The 19,220-nt window shown below is 40.8% G+C and overlaps 1 pseudogene; it reads right to left on the reverse strand.

The window, feature by feature from the left end:
- Positions 1-1,861: 1,861 nt before the first annotated feature.
- LOC140186987 (eukaryotic translation initiation factor 4E transporter-like) lies at positions 1,862-11,885 on the reverse strand (annotated as a pseudogene).
- Between the last annotated feature and the right edge of the window lie 7,335 nt (positions 11,886-19,220).

Below are 19,220 nucleotides of genomic sequence, written 5' to 3' on the forward strand. Positions count from 1 at the left end.
TCAAAGCCTTTGTCTATTACTGCCATTTTTTTCAGTTCATGTTCAAGTAGGGTGCCTTGTGAAATCCACTGTTTGTTTCATTTCTTGCTTTCTTACTGTGTGAGCTGACTCCTTAGAAACAAAGCAGTATAAAGTAGAACAAGTGAAACAAATCTTTGCAATTACATATCACTTTAAATTGATCATTCAACAGCTACATGAGAAAATATTTGCTCAAGTTGGTTGAGTCTTCGCTAATCATGAGATGCTCTGGATTCCAAATCAACCTTTAAACTACAGTATTTGAAAATGACTTAAGAGAGTCCTTGATACCCTGCTTCTAGTCTCCCTGTAAATCCTTTCACAGTGGAAGTCACTTCAGGAAGGTGTTAAAGGCAGCTAAGAACAATTTAGATTACACTTCACCTTGTGCTGAAGGGATGTCTGCTTAGAAAAGCTTTTCAAAGAGTTTTTCACATATTTTAGTTCACTTTCCTTTGTGCTTAAATACTTTTAGATGGGAGGAGGGCAAGGAACAGTTCAGATGGTAAACTTTGCAAGATCTATAAACTGGATATAAACTGTAAACCAATATTTTAAAAAGAAGAGAACCATTTTTAGGCCTAATGTTTTGGAGTCAGTTTTAGGCTAATGTTCTGTCGCAAGTATATTTTGAGTAACTTATATCTACTATATTAATGACGCACTATACAATTAAACCCATTTCTCTGAATGCTGTTAATATGCTTGGGTAGTGATACATTCAATAAGACTAAATTCACTGGTCATATGTGTATAGGCAATGAAAAGATTGACTATATTTTACAGCAAATTTCTTCTGCTTATTGTTTTCTAGCCAGCTGTATTTTATGTGTTATAGTGTTGGCATTCATTTTATGCAAGCAATTTACTAAGTTTACTAAATTTACTAATTTACTAAGTCCATAGAAGTGAAAAAAATGAGAAAATCTGCAGATGCTGGAAAAGCAGAGCAGCACACACAAAATGCTGGAGGAACTCAGCAGGTCAGGCAGCATCTATGAAAAAAAGTACAGTCGCTAGAAATGAATCTTTTTAAAGTCTTCAGGATAGTTTTCTGGTATAGCATCTGTGTTGCACTTTTATCTTAAAGACCTGATTGGAAAGGATGCAAGGAAATTTCCATTTGTGATGGGGCACTTGAAACAAAGTTGTTCACTGTTTCATATATTGTTAAAGTATAGGATGTATTCTAGAAATTGTTTTTTTTAATGAATCTGAAATTGTCATGAATAATGCATCCTTCGGAGAGTTTTGCGAGATGAAACTCGGTAGGCTTGTTTTATAAGAATCATGATTCTTATAATGCACTTGTCACAAAAGAGCAAAATGTATTTGAATAATATACAGAATTTTAACTGAACAGAATCTTATGAAAATTCATAATTGCCTTACGATTGTGTGAAATAACTTTGGACATTTTATATTTTAAGTGTCTTTTTGTGCTATCTACTGTATGGGAAATGCAAAGGTCACCAGAAGTAAAATAGTTCTGCAATATGTGAGCTTTGTAAATCTTTCCAGATCTGTGCACAAACTAATGTTGGCCCTGAACGATGTGTTGGCTGCCTGATGCTCCCACTTCTGGTTTCCATCCCTAAGTGAAATGGAAATTCCAAGCTCATTTCCTTCATTCTTTTTTGGAAAAAATGTGACTGGCCTGATTATTTGCTCTTGCTTCGAATTTCCAGGAGGTGGCAGTGTTCTCTGTTACTTTTCTCTGGCTATCCGGCACCAGTTTTCAAATACCCGGATACATATAAACATTCTTTTAATTCCACACTGACGGGATTGCAGTCTTTTGTTATGCCCTTGGCAATGTAAATAAATAGTGATAGTCACCTCAATGTTCAAATGTCAGATAACAAACCTGCATGAAAGAAGAAAGTCATTTTAATTACTTAGTCATATTCTGAAGCAGGCTGACTTCGGTGAAATATAAAATCTTTATTCTTTTACTTCGGTATTAACTTATTGAAGATCCCATGATTCCTTTTATTTCCTTTATCTAATTTTTGTCACTCACTTGCCTGAATATAGTGACTTAGCTACTCTCTAGGGCAGAGAATTCCACTGGTTAACCCCACTATGGTGACCATAGAACATTACAGGCCCTTCAGCCCATAATGTTGTGTTAGCCTTTTAACCTACTCTACATGCAACCCTTCTGTCTCACATAGCCCTCCATTTTTTCTCTCATTTGTGTGTCTGTCTGAAAGTCTCTTAAACGTCCCGGATGTATCTGTCTCTACCATCATCCCTGGCAGCATTTTCTGTGCAATCAACACTCTCGGTTGGAAAAAAACTACCTCAGATATCCACCTCCATGCTTTCCTCCAATCACCTTAAAATTATGCTTTCCCGTGGTGGTAAAAAATGTGAAGAAATTTTTTTCTCACTAACCTGAAAGTCGGACTCCCTTAACTTGAAACTAGACACCTCAATCAACACTGTCAGTTTGTATCGTCAACAAGATTATCTTGCATTCTTTAAAACGTGGGAATATGGGTCCAGTCTCGTTAACCTCTCCTCATAGAGAGACTCACCATCCCAGAGGTTAGTCTGGTGAAAGTCACTGCCTTCTCTCAGTTACAAGTACAAACTTCCTTAAGGAGACCATGGAGTCACATAGCTCAGGAGACCCTTTGGCCCACCATATCTATGCTAGCCATTGTGAACCTATTGATACAAGTCCTGTTGAATAGCATTAGCCGGTAGCCTACCATGCTTTGATTCAAATGTTTATCCTTAAGTGCTGTGAGAGCACCTGTCTCCACCATGTCCTCAGGAAGTAACTTTCAGATTTCATTCACCCTCGGTGTGGGTGGGGAAAATTCCCCAGGTCCCCTCTCAACTTTTTACAACTCTCCTTAAATCTCTGACATCTGGCCTTGGACTCCTCTGGTAGATTTCCTAAAATCTACCCTATCTACTGCTCTCTTATTTTCTTAAACTCTGTCAGGTCCCTCCTTGGCTACCACACCTCCAAGACAAACTAGCCCAGACTTTCGAGTCACTCACAATTGAGACATTCTATCCCAAGCAATACCCCAGTGAATCTCTTCAATACAGTCTCCAATGTAACATTTCATTCTTACTTCATGAAGACCAGAGCACCATGTCCCTGCTGTGGCCTAAACTAAAGTTGTACCTAGACTTTCTGGCTCTTAAGCTCTATGCCATAGCTGATGAACACAAGCATCCTTCGACACCCTACCTACCTATGCCTCCACCTTCAGGACATGTACACCATGGTCCCTTTTGTTGATCACTACTTCTTAGGGCCCTACCATAATGATACATGTCCTCCCCTTATCAGGCACCTCCCAAAATCATTAGCTCACACTCAGACGAAAAAATCTGCAGATGCTAGAAATCCAAGCAACACACACAAAATGCTGGAGAAACTCAGCAGGCCAGGCAGCTTCTATGGAAAAGATATCCTGATGAAGGGTCCCGGCCCTGAAATGTCGACTGTTTACTCTTTTCCGTATATACTGCCTGGCCTGCTGAGTTCCTCCAGCATTCTGTGTGTGTTGCTTAGATCACACTTAGAAGGACTAAGGTCCATCACCCATTGCTCTACCCAATTGCTAGTTGATCAACATCATTCTGTTGGCTTAGACTCTTCTTCTCGTTAACAACAGCGTCCAAATCTCTTGTCAACAACAACATCCAAACCACCTGCAAACTCAGGAAGTAATATCTCCCACATACCCACCTGGGTCCATACAGCGTTGCTGCCACACAGTGTCGAGACCCAGGTTGAAGCCGGATTGTGAGTGGAGATCACACATACCCTGTGACTTCATTGCTCTTCTCTGGGTGCTTCATTTTCTTCCCACTTTGACAAAGGAGTTGCAGGTGTGTGTGTGTGTGTGTGTGTGTGTGTGTGTTAATTGGCCACTGTAAGTTGCTCTTAGTCATTGAGTGGTAGAATTTGTGGGGATCAATGAGAATGTGGGGGAAATATAAACAGGATTAGTGTAAATGGCTGGTTAGCCATTAATGTGAACTGGGTGGGCCAAAGTGCTTGTTTTCGTGTTGTATCTCTCTTTGACTATGACTCCAAGTTCTTAATGCATAAAACAAACAGCAAGGGCCCCTGCACTGTTTGCTGTGGTGTGTCGCTGGTTACAGGCTTCCAGAGACCCTTCATCACCATCTTCCTTCTCAGTTTTGGATCTAATTTGCCAGCCTGCCTTGGACTCACGGGTTCTAGCTGGACCTCCCTTCCATGTCAGACCTTGTTAAAGATCTCAGTGAAGTCCTTAAGAACCACGTCAATTGCAATGACCTCATAAATATAACAAGCTTGCTCTTCAAAATGCTCGATAGATTTAGTCGGGAGGGATCTCCCACTAATAAGTGTTATGCTTGTGGTACTGGGAAGCCAGGTGGCCGTGAATTACACATACAAGAGACAGGGAGGTGACGACCAAACATCCTGCTGTTTTCTGTGCTTGTAAGTCGTCTACTCAGAATGCCCTCTCACATTACGTCCAGTATATAACACACAGGGGAGCTCGACAGCAACTCGTAAGTGTTAAAATTTTCATGAATACTTAACATATCTCTTCACACCCCCCTTAAAGGTTTCTCCCCCTTCTCATTTACAAGCCAGCTGTTGAACTATTAATATTCAATGGAGTAATGATCAAATTCAACCAACAACAAAAAACATTTTTTTTCTAAACTGGGGGAAGAAAGTAGACTGCCTCTAATCCCAGACATAACCCTGAGGATTATTCTGTCCCATGGTCTGACAGTTAGTCACTAAACTAGAGATTCAATCTATTTGGAGGCTGCCTGTTCCTGTAAGGGTACTGACAACCTGGGGATGACACCAAAATCTTTTATCTCTTGGTGGTAAAGGTATAGATCTGGGCTTGGATACTGTATTGCCACCTCAGAAAGCTCAGGTGATGGGAGACAAATGACAAATTGCCTTCCTGATTAAGGACTGGTGTGTGATGATTCTGACTGCCAGGCAGATCACCTAGAATATCTGGGAATGGAAGCCACATTATGGGGGGGGGGGGGCACGTTGGGGTGAGGGAGTAGAGTTCCAGGAGGTTTTGATTGCAAAACCTTCATACCGTTAACTAGCTTATTAAAAGCGGTCATATCTGTGTCCTTTTTTTTTGTAGTTATTTTGGACCAGATGCAGTTCTGGAAATTCCACCATGAACAGGGTGGCAAGCCTCCACTCGGATTCCATTTTGAGAGCTTTCAGTTCCGCTTCCTCCACTTCCACAGACAAAACCACTCCAGTCTGTGACCTCTCCTTTAGTTTCTCCTTATCAGCAGTGAGACCGGACAGCTGTAGTGTTACATCCATATTTGAATATTGCATTATTTTTAAACTACGAACCCTTTTATTAATCTCCTTATTATCTTCTCATGATGGAATGGAAGCAATGTTGTTTCCAAGCTGTGAGACAAGAGTTGGAATCCTCTACTCCAGAACAGCAAATTTCCTAAGTTCTTCATGTGGGGTGGACTGCAGGCTACTAATAGGGTCTACTTAGGTCACTTGAAAACCATTGACTGAACTGGCAGAATGACACTGATCCTTCACCAAGCTCCTCTTCAAACATCGATGCTAGTCCAGATACACTCTTCTCCGTGCTGAAGAACTCATTCAAGTCAAAGTCCCCCATTGAGAGTTCAGACAGAATTGTTTCCTAGGGAACTTCTTCGTCAGCTTCTGATGCAGAAATAGTAGGTATCTCTGCTTGGGCAGCACCGTTGCATTCTTTATGGGTTTCTGATCGCTTCCTCCACCACCTTGCCCGTCCTAGCTCATCCAATAGCACTCTATCATCAAAGCCTGTCAGCTCTATTGCTTCTGATTGAGCAGTGGGGCCAGCTGAAAACCATTCTGGTTCCTCTTCAGTACAGGAATTGCACCACCTCCACTCACCTTCCTGACCAGAAGACCCCAATCTGTGTGGATTGGTGATATCTCCTCCTCACTGATGATCAACACTGGCTCAGGGCTGTGTGCTTAGCCCACTGCTCTACCCTCTCTATACCCATGACTGTGTAGCTAGGCATAGCTCAAATACCATCTATAAATTTGCTGATGATAAAACTATTGTTGGTAGAATCTCAGATAGAGATGAGAGGGTGTAGAGGAGTGAGATATACCAGCTAGATGATTGTGTCGCAGCAACAACCTTGCTCTCAATGTCATTATGATGAAAGAGCTGATTGTGGACTTCAGGAAGGGTAAGACGAGCGGACACAAACAAATCCTCATAGAAGGATCAGAAGAGAGAGTGAGCAATTTCATGTTCCTGGGTGTCAAGATCTCTGAGGATCTAACCTGGTCCCAACATATTGATGCAGCTACAAGGAGTTTGAAAAGATTTGGTTTGTAAACTAAAAAACTCGAAATCTTCTATAGATGTAGCACGGGGAGCATTCTGACTGGCTGCATCACTGTCTGTTATTTGGGGGGGGGGGGCTACTGCGCAGGACCGAAAGAAGGTGCAGAAGGTCATAAAATTAGTCAGCTTCATCTTGGGTACTAGACAACATAGGACCCAAGACATCTTCAAGGAGCAGTGCCTCAGAAAGGCAATGTCAGGAAGGAGGTACAGAAGCCTTAAGGCACATACTCAGCAATTCAGGAACAGCTTCTTCCCTGCTGCCATCCGATTCCTAAATGGACATTGAATCCATGGACACTACCTCACTTTTTTAATATATATTATTTCTGTTTTGCTCTATTTTTAATCTACTCAATACACATATATATACTTACTGTAATTGATATACTTATTTATTTTTTTCTATATTATCATGTATTGCATTGAACTGCTGCTGCTAAGTTAACAAATTTCACAACACATGCCAGTGATAATAAACCTGATTCTGATTCTGAAACTTTCTTCAGAAGCGCTTTTCCTCAAAGTCTCATTCCCTTCTTCTCTAGAAGCTCTGTCACGCAAACCTTTGTCTCTGCCATTCCGATCAAAGGTCCTTCATGTTATCATGCACCCACTTCCAATTCTCCACTGGCGCTTCAACCCACAAATATTTTCATTCTCTTTATTTGCCAATGGGCTTCCAGATCATCGACTATTGGAGGTATTGGTCACATGACAGCCACCACCAAAGCTTCAGCGCACCACCAGGATCTTCTTCCTTTATTCTCCAAACTTTTCATTTGAGAACTGCTCTCTCCAAATCTGAAGCACAGTCATTCTTAGTTCCATTCAGTGACAAGCTCCTGTCAGAACTGGGATACAAGGATACATGACACTTTTTAGGGTTCCAAATGCCTTCACTGTCACATTTTTCCATAAGACATGCTGGTCTCTGCTTTGCCTATGGGTACTCCCTGGTTTCTAGTAGCTTTTCCTTGGTTTCTTCATGCCGCACATTTTTATTGTATCATTTAATTGATCTTTTTCTTCAATCCATACTTTTTTATCCATGCTGCCACCGAGGCTCAGCAGCCATCTCCGCCACTCCGCTAAGAATCCAGGGGCTTAAACAGCCAGCTTAACAGGGATTCCTTTCATACTGCCCAGTTCTCCATTGAGTACTCCTGTGCATTTCTTCAATACTTCTTGTAGACTGGTGCTTCCACCAATCAAGTGCACTTCGTGCCTGTTGAGTTTGAGCTGCTCCAGCCACAAGCAGCCTAGGAGCATGGAATAATCCCCTTAAAAACATGCAGTGGAAGTTTCTTTCTCTGTTTGTTAATCTCCACTGTAACATGTACTCCTCCCCTCAATGGAACACCTCACCAGTGTAAGTCTTCAAAGTCAGCCTTGCTCCTTCTGGGGTGAGATACTGCATTTTCTCCTTGTAAACTATTTCTGGGATGTATGGGGTGTCTAGGGAGGGGTAGAACCTCTGGTGGGGGGCCTGCCGTGCCCTTTTTCAGAGCAGTTCGTCCACCTTTTGTCCCCACCTGGTGCTCAGCTCTCACCTGTGGTTCCAAGTAGCTGTATCACGCACAGCGGCCACACCCCTGTAAACCGTCTTGGCAGACGAGCCAGACCAGGTGAGGGTAGTCGACGGGTCTTCGACCCTCAGTGAGGTAGGGGATCTGTCTAAACCTGCGTGTGAAGTCTGGCTTTGGCGGATTGAGCGGAGGAGACCAATTAATGGTCCAACGGTCAAGGAGGCAGGCCAGCAGGCGTTGGTGGAGTGCTAAGAACATGACAGGCCACTCAGACGTCCTGGTCATCCACTGCAAGAGGTGGTGACCTCTTTAAACTCACCTGGCAGAAGGCAAAGGCAGACCACTGCTCTAACCTGCCAAGTGCACGATTTCCCAAAATGTCAGAGCGGCATGGAGGGAAACCGTCCGCCAACTGGAAATTCCAGATGCGACCTAATGACGACGAAACTATTTCTGACACCAGCGATTCTGCAGCACCCATGTCCACTTGCATCTTCACTGTGGGCTCATCCTATAGCCCGTCTTTGTGTCCTGAAACAGATAAAACATGTAAAGCCTTTCAAGCACAGAGTGAGAGTCACTCAGTCCGTCCTCAGTATGTTCCATCTTTTTCTCATGTTTCTTTTTGTTTTTCCAAAAGTCATTTTTCTTCTTTGCAGTGTTTTTGATTGACAGTGTCCTTTTGCTTTTACAGGCACTTGTCCCTTTTTGCCTCAGTTTCACCAATCTAGATCCTTATACAAGCATTGAATGCCCAGTTTTGCCATACCAGTAACATTGATTGCCTTTAGGTGCCTTATTCTTAAAGTTAGTAAAAACTTTATGAATTGAGGAAGATGTGCTTAATAGTTGTACTCCTTTATCTGCTATCTCCAAAGTTGTACTCATCTCAATTGCCTTCTGTAATGTTAGTCTGCCTTCTGTAAGCAAGTGTTTCTGAATTGCCTCACTACACAGACCACATAGGAATTTATCAGATAATGTGTCATTCATATCTACCCAAAATCACAGGGTTCAGACAATTGCTTCAAAACGACCACAAACTGTGAATCAGACTCGCCTTCCTCTTGATTCCTTTTATGAAATCTAAACCTCTCAACAGTAATAAAAGGTTTATGTGAATAGTGATGCCTTAAGATTTAAACTATATCCTCATAAGGCTTATCTCCAGGCTCAGCAGGTTGCACTAGACTGTGTAATAAATTAAAACATTTTTGCACCCATCACAGTCAGAAAAGTTGGAACGTGAATATCATTTAAAATTTGATTTGCCAGTACAAAATATTCAAATCTTTCAGAATATGATCCCCATTGCTCTGTCATTTTGTCGTAAGGCCCTATACTTTCAAACATTTTCAAACACAACCATGTTCCAGAAAAGTTAACAAGTCTTCTCTCTCGCTTATTTGTTTTATTTAACCGTCCCGTTCTCGTTCTCTCCCCTCAGATTCTTAACTCACCACACTTTCTGCAGCCGTTCACTCACCACATCTCGCAGGGTGCAGCTTCTTCTTTTCAATTTGGACTTTTCTTACCTAAGGGAATGAAACAATAAAGTATCATGTGAGGACTTGTCACCTCATCGCCAGTTGTTGTGTTTGTGGTCGTAAGAAGCTGGGTGACTGTGAATAACACACATGAGAGACGGCGAGGTGTGGAACAAATGTTCTGTTGTATATTTCATTTGTAAGTTGTCTACCCAGAATGCCCTCTCACTTTCCATTCAGTATGTAACACACTGGGAAGCCTAACAGCAAGCCATAAGGATCATTCTATACATGAATACGAAACGATAAATCCTTGATCAATCCCTGTTTTCCCAAGTATAGATTAATCCTGTCACTCATTTTTTTTTGGTAATTCTCCAACCTCTGATGTTAGATTAACTGCCCTATCAATGCCTGTTCTATCCTGCTGCCCTTCTTGAATAAAAGTACCATGTTGCTGTCTTCCAGTCATCTGGCACCTCACTTGCAGCATCAGAAATGTAAGATATTCTGTCAGGTGACGGTTTCCATGGCAGGCTGGAATACATCTCAGGAGACCTGTGGGATTGTTCCACCTTTGTCTTCTGAGAAACTTAATATTTCCTCCATTTCAATTTTAATGTGCTCTAGAATTTCACTGACCAAAATAAAGTCTCCACAGCATCTTTCTCTTTAGTGAATACACACGAAGAGTATTCATTCAAGACCACGTCCACGTACTGTGGTTCCACGTGTAGATTGTAGCTCTGCTCCCTCATGGGTCCAACACTTTCCTGAATTACCCATTTGTTCTTAAAATACTTAAAAGCCCCTTTGTATTTTTCTTGATCTTATCTACCAGAGATATTTTGCAGCCTCTCTTTATATTTTCAACTTCTATCTTTTAAACCTCCCACCCCCAAACAGACACTATCTATACTCCTGAAGACACACTCCATTCCTCGCCCAAGCTTCCTGTTTTTTTTTATCTGCCGCTATCCCTGGACATCAGGGGTTTCATACACCTGCTTTCCTTACCCTTCACTCTATGGGAACGTGTTCGCCTTGAGCTCTCACTATTTCACTTCTTAAAAGACTCCCTCTTCCTGAATGCAGATCGGACCTGTACACAATGTCTCACCAGCATAACAGGAACAAGACTTTCCGAATCTTCTATTCTCATAGTCAAATTATTTTACAGTAAAATACCAACATACCATGGAATAGTTACAGACAGAAGTGGTCATTCAACCTGCCGTACCCTTGCTGGCTCTCTACTACAGCAACTCCAGAGAACTGACCAATAACTCTTTCTCAGCCGTCCTGCCGAAGGGTTTCAGCCCAAAACACTGACTGTACTTTTATCCATAGATGCTGCCTGGCTGATGCACCTTCAATTACTCCAAAAGACTGAAAGTAGGGTAAATACTGAAAGGCTTTTATTCGCAGTAAAATGTGACCTTCATACTGAGTGTCTGCCCCTGAACTGAGGAGGAGGAGCAATGGCGAAATCACCTTTATTCAGGGTCTGTGGGAGGAGCCACAGGGGCAATCAGCAGAGGGGTGTGTCCAGACAGGTAACCCAGTTACAACATATATATATATGGTTTACCACACTGGCCTGCTGGGTTCCTCCAGCATTTGGTCTGTGTTGCTCGGATTTCCAGCATCTCTTGTTTATGACTCTTCCTCCATGTCTTTGCAAGTTCTTCTCCACCATATTTACCCAATTCCCTTTTAAAGGGCACAATACGACTTGCAACCCACCGTCCTGTATGCAACGGGTTCCAGATTCCAGCCAAATATTGTGGAAAATTGCACCTTCTTCCTTTGACCTATAACACCATTGATCTTCATATCAGTTGCAAACTTAATAGCCCACCCATCAATGTATATATATATATATATATATATATATACATATACACACACACACACACACACACGTCCCAGTATGGATCCCTGCGGAACAACACAAGCCAGAATAAGTCCTATAGACTACTATCCTATGTCCTCAATGGACAAGTTCATTCAAATACAAATGGACAAATCACTATGGATCCCATGCATCATAGTATTGTCAAAAGCCTTACTAAAATCCATGTAGACAACATCCACAGATGTACCTTCATCATAGCTTTAACTTCTCGAAAAACTCAGACATGATACAGAGCCATTCTAACTGTCTCAGGTTAACATTGAGCAAATGCTCATAAATCCTAACGCTGAGAATCTTCTCCAGTACATCTTCTCTTACCACTGACATGAGTCTCATTGATCTATTGTTTCCAGGATTATCCCTAATTCCCTCCAGAAAAATGGAACAATATTAGCTACTCACTAGTCTCCTGGGATTTTGTCTGTGGCTAGAGAAGACAGGAAGATAATATCCCTTTGTGTCTCTTACCTTGCTCCCACCTATTCTTACTGGTCATGACATCTACCTTCCTTTCAATACCTCCACTTTCTGACCTCATGTTCCGGTTTCCATCACTGCCTAACTAGTTTAAACCCTTTTGAATAGCGTTAGTGAATTTCCCTTCTGGGATATTGGTACCCATCTAGTTTCTTTAATAATCTACCTGGTCCTCACTTGTATTTACAACCCAACATATCATATCAGCCTTTTTTGATGTCTTCCTTCGTGTCTGGATTTGTTGCTTTTCCTTTGCCCTTTATGGAAATGTGTCTTAGCTGTATCTGAACTATCTTCTCCTTAAAGGAAGCCCATTGTTCTACTACCTGTCTGCTCTTGTTCCGAGATCCATTTTCACCTTATTGAAACTGGCCCATTTTTATTTAGGGTTGCTCCTTTTCCTTTTCGAAAGCTGACCTAAATCTTAAGATGTTATTGGCACTGTATCCTTAATGTTCCCCTAAGGAAACTTGTGCTCTTAACCCATCTCATTCCCCAGAAAGAAATCTAGCAAACCATCTTTCTTTTTCCGGAAATATACTACACTGGATACTGTTTTACAATTTCTCATCATCTCTGCCCTTAATGGTATTACTGTCCTCGCTAGTGTTGGGATAACTCATGTTCTAACTGCAATCTCAGATTTTCACTTCCATGTAATTTTCCTGCATAATTGATCCTCTCTATCTTTCCCATTCATTGGTGACCTTAGAATTCACCCAGAAATGTAATATTCCCTCTACAGTTTATCAACTCTAACCAAACAGATTCCGTCTTTGACCTCCCTGTAATATCCTATCCCTCGTGTAATATTCTTGTTAATTAATGCCGCAGCCCTTCCTTTCTTTCATTCTCTTTCCTTCCTGATCCCTTTGTATCCATGAATATTTAGTGCCAGTCCTTCCCCATTTTGAGCCAAGTTTCCATTATCAACATCAAATCATATTCCCTCACGGTGCGTTTTGCTCATCAAACTTATTTACCGCACTGCCTGCATTAAAGTAAATGCACAGTGAACCTATTTTGATGATTTCATTGCATCAGGACTGAGAAGGAACAGGAAGGTAGCCCATATATTTTCTAGTATGTAGAAGGGTAGGATAGAGGGTGGTAGATGATTGGCAGAACCAGATGGGAAGGGGATGATGGATAGATGTAACCAGTCCAGGAGAGAGGATGGCAGGGATGAACAGAGGGAGAAGAAAACTCGGTGGATATTTGAGTGTCTCTGGGAGGAGGGCACTCGTTTACCTGAAACTGGACTTGAACTGGATTCAATGATCGCACCATTGGGTTAAAAACTGACCAAATAGACTATGAGAAGCTGTTTGTCTAATCTGTATTTCACCTTTCCCTAGCAATGGAGAAGGTCAAGGGCAGACAGGTTGGTGTATGAGTGGAAAGGATAGTTGAAATGATGCGCACCCAGAAGCTGGAGTTGGCCACTGCAGACAAAGTGCAAGGTGTCCCACAAAACAGTTGCCTATTCTCCACTTGGACTCAACAGTGTAGAGGAGGCCATGTCACAAGCACCAAATACAGTAGTACTGCCTCACTTGGAAGAGTGGTATAGGTGCCTGGATGGTGGTGATGGAAGAGGTGAGGGGACGGATGCTGCATTTCAAACAGGCTAAAAGGAAATTTCTCCATAGGGAGGGGTATCATTGAGTGAATGAAACCACTTGAGTGATTTCTGTTGAGTAAGCAGCAGTATTCAGGTTATATTATGCCCCATAAAAATCTTAGACAGCTGGAAACTAACAATTTTCCTGAGCTTTCAGAGTGGCCTAAAGTTGCGGTTCCTTTTTCCATTTCATTGGGAGGAGGACACTGATTTCTATATTTAAATACTTTGGAACAAACATTGAACATGCTCTGGACCATTACTGCACAGATAGATAAACAGAGACGACAATTTAATCCCATGCTTCTTTGAAACAAAAATGAATTACATAATTTATGGCAGTAATAGATATAGGTTAGTGTTTCTATTTCTGTGGTCTTGACACCAAAGTCATTAATCTTTCTTTTTGATAATGTAATCAGAAGGTTTGGTGAAAATGGTGTGATACATTTTGCAGAGTTTGAAAAGACATTTGATTAATTGCAACATAATGAGCATTAGAGGAAAGCTGAAACATATGATAATAAAGAAATGGTAGTAGGCTAAGAGGTTAGTGGTGAATGGATTAATTTATGACTTCAGAGACGTAGGTAAGTTAGAGGCAGGGAGATACATCAGCAGTCAATATTAGGAATACTTCTTTTCTCTTTAAACTTCTCAGTGTCACTATCTCAGAGGACCTGTCTGAACCCATCATATAAATATAATTGTAAAGAAAGTATGACAGCACCTCTACTTCCTCAGGAGTCTGTGGAGATTCGGCATGACATCAAAGACCTTGTCAAGCTTCTATAGATGTTTGGTGAGAAGTGTGCTGACTGGCTGCATTACGACCTGGTGTGGGAACACCAATGCCTTTGAGCAGAAAATCCTACAAAGGGTAGTGAATTCGGCCCAGTACATCACGGGTAAAGCCCTCCCAACCATTGAGTACATCTACATGAAATGTTGTTGTAGGAAAGCGGCATTCATCATCAAAGATCCTCACCACCCAGGCCATGCTCTTTTTTCACTGCTGCCATCAGGTAGAAGATACAAGTGCCTCAGGACTCGTACCACCATGTTCAAGAACGGTTACTACCCCTCAACCATCAGGTTCTTGAACAAAAGGGGATAACTACACCAATTCTATTTCTGGTGTTCCCACAACTGATGGTCTCACCTTAAGGACTCTACATCTTATTACTTCATGCACTTTCAGTTCATGTTACTTCATACTTGTTATTTATTGCTATTTATTTATATTTGCATTTGCACAGTTTGTTGTTCATTGATCCTGTTTACAGTTACTGTTCTTTAGATTTGCTAAGTATACCCGTAGGAAAAAGAATCTCAGGGTTGTATGTGGTGACGTGTATGTACACTAATAATAAATGTTACTTTGAACTTTGATGTATGATCTGGATCTGGGTGAAAACAGAACAATTATGAAGTCTGTGAATTATATGAAACTTATACCCATAGTTATTATGTTAGTTGAAAATTTCATAAAGATATGAGAAAGAATGAGGAAATGGGCAGATATGTGGCAGATGCAATTTAATATAGATAACTATGAAGTTATTCAAGTGCAAAAAGATTTGTTTGTTTGTTTTATCGACTACACAAAAGCATTTGATAAAGTAAAGCACAATAAGTTATTTGAAATATTACAGGAAACTCTAGATCTAGATTCGAAAGACCTCCGCCTAATCAGAAATCTGTACTGGGAACAAACTGCCACTGTAAGAATAGATGGAGAAGTGAGTCAGTTTATGAAAATCAAGAGAGGTATTAGTCAAGGGTGTGTTTTCTCCCCTGATTTGTTTAATGTGTACAGTGAAACAATATTACAAAAAATAAGAGACATCTTGGGAATCAAAGTTGGCGGTGAAAACATCAATAATTTCAGATATGTGGATGACACTGTGTTAATTGCAAGTACGGAGGAAGAACTACAAAACTTAATTGATATAGTTGTTGAAGAAAGTGCAAAAATGGGTCTATCTATCAATCGCAAAAAGACAGCATGTATGGTGATATCCAAAAAGAAGGAGAATCCTATCTGCAGGCTGAAAATAAACAGGAAAGACAAAACAAGTACAGAACTTTTGCTACTTAGGAAGCTGGGTGACATCAGATGGCAGGTGCAACTTGGACATCAAAAGAAGAATAGGGATGGCAAAAGACACCTTTACGAGAATGAAGAGTATACTGACCAATACTAAACTAGGCATGACAACCCACCTCAGAGTACTGAAATGTTACATTTACCCAGTTATGTTATATGGATCAGAATGTTGGACAATATCTAGTAACATGAGAAAACGAATTGAAGCAGCAGAGATGTGGTTTTTGAGGAGGTTGCAAAGAACATCATGGACGAAATGAATATCTAACGAGGATGTCATGAACAGAGCAAGCACAAAAAGAGAAATAATGTATGAGATCATGAAAAGGCAACATGACTTCATTAGACATGTGATTAGGAAAGAGGAGTTAGAATGCCTGGTAATTATGGGAAAGATTGAAGGGAAGAAAGCAAAAGGAAGGCAAAGACAAATGATGATGGAGACAGCATCCAGAGAACTGGAAATGAATACCAATGAATTGATCCACTTGACCCGAAACAGGAGTGTGTGGGCCATGGCAGTCAAAACTCAATCTGGGCAGGGCACCTGCCGATGATGATGAACTATGAGGTGAGAAAATTTGGATAGATTATACTGCCTCTCCAGTATAATCTAAATAATACCAGCAGATATCTGGGTGTATATGCTCATCCTTGAAGGAACAAGGCAAGTTACTGAGGCAGTTAAGGAAACAGATTAGCACCCAGTTTTATAAATAAAGGCAAAGTATTCAGGTGATACAAATATCTGGAAATTCTGCACGTTTCTGGACATTAGCCTTTAAAAAATATAGCACAATTGAAAGAGGGAGTAGGGGAGCTTTATAGGAAAGCAAAAGAAATAAGGAGATATTTTTTATATAAAGCTGAGGGGATTTGATGAAGCAAGTAAACCAGTTTAAGCAAAAAAAGAACATTTTAATCTGGAAATGGCAGTAGCTGATAAGGTAGACATCTATGATCAGCAACACACAATACAAGAAAGTGATAGAACTAGATTCCATGATAATTTTAATAATAGAAACATAAAATTTGCAGTTTAATTAACTATAAAAGCTAAACATTTATACCTTACTGTATGAAATGACAGCAGTTTCTGGTGTTCATACCTGTGCAGTCATGGATCAAAATCCATAAACTGCTATTCATCAACAGAATAGTTGGTCAGATGCACTGCCATCTCAATCATTACAAAATATCAATAGATCAGGATAATTTTATGCACCTTTCTTGCTATGAAAAATGGAGATTTTACATTTTTGAAAGAAATGCACCTCTGTTTTAAGTAACATAGTTAATCATAATTATAGCTGAGCAACCTCCCTGAATTTGAAAAAAAAATGCACAGTCCTTAATTTCCTCTGTATAATTATTTCAAATTCCATGGATTTCAAAGTACCTATTTTTAAAAGTCATGCCGTCTGTAACTGTCCTAATCTATATTTCACTCTCTATAAAAAGTTATTCCTTTTAACTTCCTGGTTTTCAATCTGTCTGATGCCACTTTGATGACATCACTTATACTGAGCATAAAAAAGGTGCCTGACGACATTTTAGCTTGAGAAAGGGGAAATCCAGACCATGGAGCTTCCTGAAATTTTGCAGTTCACCTTCTCTGAGGTCAGCATGAGCACTGTCTTTTCAAAGATTAACAAATCCTATCGAAATGTAGTCAGAGAATCAATTTGCAGGGAGGTGGGGTGGAGATATGTCTTTACCAAAGGAGGTGTCGGGCTCCCCTGCCCTGCAGGCCACCTTTAGGCAAGAAGTAGAACCTGCTTAGCCTCCTCCCCCCCCCAATCAGGTCACATGGAGCCATGGGAGCAGGTGGTGGATGGTCATATGAGCAGCTGGTATACATCACAAGTCCTGGTTATGCTGATGCCAGGCAGACTATCTCTGAGGGGTATTGATAATGGCTGGGGTCACCCGTCTCATAAGGCACTGCCCGGAACAGCAGTGGCAATGGCAAACTACTTCACTTCTGAAGAAAAATTTACCAAGAACGATCATGGTCTTAAAGACAGGTGGAAGACCATGACCGCCCATGTCATACAACACCACACATAATGATGATGATATGGGGAAATTGGCTGGGGTGTGTCGGGTCTAAAATGGACTACTCATTCAAATATTTAGCAGTTGCCCCTTTTAGTTTTGTAAGATCCTATTAGTCAATCCTATTATTCTAGTGAAGTGGGCAGATGATTGCAATCCTCTTACCTTGTGTTGATAATATTTTCAGGGAGGAGCACTGGAGCTGTACAGTGGTATGTGAATCAACAAGTTTTAACACCAGCAGTCAAAGAAGAAAAAAATACCTTTCCAGAAGCAGTCATGATGACAACACAGTTTGATGCAGGAACAACAAAATATGGAAATATGCTTGATACAAATAGGTTTTCTATTTACTACGGATGATATTTAGATGCCTCCTTCAGCCGCACTGAATTTACTTGTAACAAAGCTGAGGCATTATTTTTCTGTGGTTTAGTCGAAACTATGTGTTCAAAATACTGGCTTTGTGCCAAACATTTAAAGGATGTGTAACTAGTTGCCTTGGAATGATCTAAAGACCATCAAGCATCCAAACAACACCCCATATTTGTGGAATCTCGGAATACAGGAGGTTCTTGTATAATACAGATTCCCACAAAAGGATTCGATTCTGAACAGGCAATCAATAGCAAAAGCCCGAAGCTTTTTCATTCCATGCTCGAACAAGATTAAATAGTTTGTGCAAAGAAATCATGAACCAGCAGGGACTTGTTTTCTTACAGATTGGATATCAAAAAAAATTAAATCTGTTTTGTCTTGGAGGAAGTGGATGCAGTGACAAAAATATTGACATCTTGTTATTTTCAAAGTAGCTATACTTAATTTGATTCAAAAAATGATTCACAATGCAATTCAAAAAATGAGTCCTATTTCAGAAATAACTCTGAATGACTCAAAGTTCAAAGGTCAAATCACATCTATTATCAAAGTATGTACACATTATACAACCAGAGATTGTAATCCATAAATTGTACCAATGACATAATTGGAAAGGCTGAGGTGGTGCAGGTAATGAGGAGCTGGGAATGAATTGAAGAAGAGCAGGACTTCAAAATTGGTAGTCTCCAGATGACTATGGATACCATATATTAGTGTGTACAGAGATAAGATGCTAAGTCTGATGGCTGGTGAAAGTGTGAAGTAAGGATACATTCTGGAGAATTGGAACTGATTCTTTCACGACTTCCTGCCATTTTACCTCATGTAGGGGTGCGATCAATCCCCTTTTCCTCAATTTCTCTAGCTCCACCTTGTCTGTTCTCAAGGTGCTGCCAAAGTCTTCCTTCCTCTCTGTATAATCGATGAAGTCCTCACACATACTTCCATTTACTGCACATCTGCTTTGAAACAGGCAGAAGAACAATAGGTTTCTCTTGGTTCTCACCTTTCACCCCACCTGCTCCCGCATCCAAAAGATCTTCCTCCATCATTTTTGCCTACTCTAATATGGACCCGCCACCGGATACACATTCTCCCCTCCTCCACCCCCTTTCTGCTTTTTGCAGGGATAACTCTTTCCGTGACATTCTGGTCTGCTATCCCTCCCTACCCACATGTCCCTGTACCCTGGTACTTTCCCCTGCAACCAAAGAAGACTGATGAAG

This window comes from Mobula birostris, chromosome 23 (genome assembly GCF_030028105.1).
Source record: "Mobula birostris isolate sMobBir1 chromosome 23, sMobBir1.hap1, whole genome shotgun sequence".
NCBI classification, from domain to species: domain Eukaryota; kingdom Metazoa; phylum Chordata; class Chondrichthyes; order Myliobatiformes; family Myliobatidae; genus Mobula; species Mobula birostris.